Raw genomic sequence first — 3,906 nt, forward strand, 5'->3', positions numbered from 1 at the left:
TTTGATTTACATGTTACAACCAATAACTATAACAAATTTTGTTACTAATTTTATAACAATTTCATGGATGTTAATGACCCCGGTTTAAAAATAAATAAAATTTGGCTAACATTTAAATACACTAAGAACTATCCAGATATATACAAACAAACAAAAATTCATACATTCAATCAGTCATATCACATATATACAAAAAAAATCAGCCATTAATCAATTATTCTTATAGAAATACATAAACAAATTTCAAGTTTTATCAGGTCACAGCAATAACATCTCAAAAGTGTAGCTTTTAAAAGAACTCCTAAAATAACTCATAATAAAGAATAAACCCTAATTGAAAAACTAATAGCAATACTGACAATACTGATAGCAATACTGAGTTACTGACAATACATGATTATGTATTAATATTGAGGATTATTTTATATTATGAATTAGATTTGTATTAATGTATTGAATTTTTTTATTTTATTTTATTTTATTTTTTTGTTTAGAAAATACACGAAGATTTCCAAAAGATTCAATCTCCAGGAAATATTAGATACTCGTTACCTGTGACGGATATGGGACAAAAACGAGAGAGGAGTTTTATGAAACTGATGAGAACGGAAAACGGATCGGAGTGCTGTTTCTACTTCATGGACATTCATTACTATCTCTACTCTCTAGTTAGCACGCTTCAAATACATTGTATGGATATTAATTAAATTCATCTATCAATAACCTCTAAAAATTCCGAATTTCCACTATTATTACTTATTAGTAAATTAAAAAAGGTAATTATATATTGAACATCACTTTCTACACAAAAATGTGGCAATAGCAAATATATAGCTATAATTTGTTAGTTACTGCTATATTTCTAATAATTTAGATTAGTTACTTGTAATTTAAGTTACTGAATTAGTTAGTTAAATCCTGGCTCAAAATATTGGAACACGCCGTATAATTAATTTCATGATCACTTATAAATACGAAGTTATGAACTCATGCATGGCTCCAAATATTTAGTTAAATCCAAATTTAAATTTTTTGTGATTTGATGTACGGAAAAGCTCAAATAAAAAAAATTATATATATAATACTCAGAAATTAATTTAGATATGGAGAAAAGAACGATGTTTTGTTTAAATATGGGTATTTGACGTGTTTTACAGAATTGTGGAGGTGTCAAAAAAATAGTCCAACACGCAGGTTACGTATTGTTCAACAAGCAGGCCTGCTGTCTCCATCCAAGAGGCAACTTTAGTGTATAAAACGAAGGAGGAGTGGAGATCGACTGCATATCATCTTCGTTCTCCTTCACTATCACCATACACCATGCATTCTCAGCTCATCAAGCCAAGGTGCATTGATCTGTGGTCCCAAAGACACGAATTTCACATGTCAACATTCAAGCAGCACGCAGGCTACGTGTTTCTCTAGTCTCGTCACGTGTCGTCCATCCGTGCAGCACGCAAGCTGCGTGTTGAGCTCACCGCGCCACGTGTCCTCATCCTAGCAGCACGCAGGCTGCGTGTTAACAGCGCTGCGTCACGTGTCATCCATGCATACAGCACGCAATATGTGTGTTGCCGCGTGTCTCCTAGCAAGCGGTGGGCCCCACACCAGAAACAACAGTCATTTATGGTGAGGATTGGTAGTGCGAATGTATAAAAGAGTGGTGGGGCTGGGTTGCTTTTATTCTTTTCTGTTGAGAGTGACAAAGGAGTGGTGGGGTTTAGGGTTTTTGAATGTTTTGAATTAGTTTTAAGGTTGAGAGTGACTGAGATTAGTATATTTATAATGGTACGTAATTATACGTCTCTTGAAGATCATGTTATCAATTATTTGGAACATCTAATTATGTAAGTTTGGTATTTTTTATTAATTTATTAGTATTTACTTGGTTAATATTAGTTTAATAATTTGTTATTATTTATTTGGATAATATTATTCTAAATGTACTGTTAAATATTAATATACATAAATAATATAATTAATAATAATTTTTTTTAAAATTAATTTTATGCATATTATTAAAATTCGAATTTCATGTGGTTTTTTATTTTATTTTTTGTTTCCACATCAGTATTAGGATTATGAACATAAATTTTGCTAATCAATAATATATAATTATATGTTGTTCTGTGTTTTAATATTATTTTTATTTTATTTTCTGTTTTAATTAATAAAATGATGATGTTATAAATGTGAATAATAAGATATTCGAATTTGTTTCATTATTATTTATTTTATTTTCTGTTAAAAAAGTTATTAATTTATTTTTTTTTTGCTATTTATTAAATTAATTTTTTCTGTAGTTGAATTTTACCAGGTTAATAGGAATCTTCTATCCCGTAAGCTTGACCAGCCAGAGACGTGGCATCCGACGATTGACGATGCCTTACGAACCACATGATTCTACCAGCTCTCGAGAATTGGAGTGATCAGAGGACATTCTGCGATGCTAGCTGCTCTTGTTGAAAGGTAGCGGCCGAAGACATATACGTTTGTCATGCCAGTGGGTGAGGTTACAGTGCACTGGAGGACGTGTTACACTTATTCGGCCTACCGATCGACGGAGAGGTTGTGACTGGTTGGACCGATAGCAGTCACGATTTCTTGGGCACCCAAAGCCTCGCAATATTCGGCAGCGAGCCCCAAGTGAGCAGTTCCTCCAAGAGCTACATAAATCTTTCATGGGTTCGCCATATTAGAGACACACAACCTTTGGACACATGAGAGTCTGTTATGCGCTATGTTAGGCGTCATTATCTTCTGTCACGGATAAGTCGACGTCATATGCCCACGCGAAATATCTACCACTACTCCAGAATTTTGATCAGATCGGCAATTACAGTTGGGGTCAGCTTGTCTCGCGCACCTTTATAGGTCACTGTGTCATGCATCACGGTACGATTGTAAGGAGATGGATGAGCCACTTGATTTGTTATTTGCTTGGGTATGGGAGCGTATGCCGTGACTGGCGCCCATTCCCCCACACCAGCTTGCGCCGGCTAAGATACCGGTGGCACGCAGGTAACCGTCATTATTTTATTGGAATTTGACTTGTATGTTATTTATGGTTTATTGGAAATATGTAATTCAAACTATATGTGATGAGTTTGGAAAACTCTAAATTAATATTTGTGATGACTAAACATTATTAAAATTAATTAATTGCAAAATTATTAATCTGAATTTTTCATTCAACATATATTGATTAAATAATTTTGCTGCAGGTCTTATTGGGCCGAAATAAAAAGAAAATGATGCTAGCCCAATTCACATTCAGCCTTGGTTTTGATAATAAATAATGGTTGTTTTAATGTTACTTGGGCCCAAATGATTTTGATTGCTCTAAGCCCAAGTGGGTTACATGATTTCCATTTGTTTTATGCATGCTCCAAATTTTATCAGGAAAGCAAATGTTATTAATGGGCCAAGATCAAATATTGTTGCAATCAAGCCCATATTTTATAAGAGTTCCTCATGCATGATCCGAAACCAAAGAAGGAAGAAAGCAAAATTGCTTTCAACGGATCCAAGGATTCAAACATTAGATGGATTCCAAAATTCATTTTATTACAATGTGTTGCATGGGAACTATGAGAGAGAATATGAGTGACTTTGATTTGATGGACATCATTGAGCTACACGTTACTCAGTAAAGGGAAGTGAACATTTATTTTGCTTTATCAATCTTACATTAGTTAATGTTCAATTTCTCTCTCTTCTCTCTCACAACTCTTTCTCTCTTCGGTCATTACTCAGAAAACATTGGCAGCCATGGAAGAAAAAGTGAGCTACCGAAATGGAGAGAAAGCAAGCCTAAAGACCATCACAATGATGGCAAGAAAACATACTAAAATAAAAATGAGCTGTGGCTAAGATATTCACCAAATGTGGTTAGATTTGGTGAGG

The sequence above is a fragment of the Arachis ipaensis genome, chromosome B08, assembly GCF_000816755.2.
Source record: "Arachis ipaensis cultivar K30076 chromosome B08, Araip1.1, whole genome shotgun sequence".
Taxonomy (NCBI): Eukaryota; Viridiplantae; Streptophyta; class Magnoliopsida; order Fabales; family Fabaceae; genus Arachis; species Arachis ipaensis.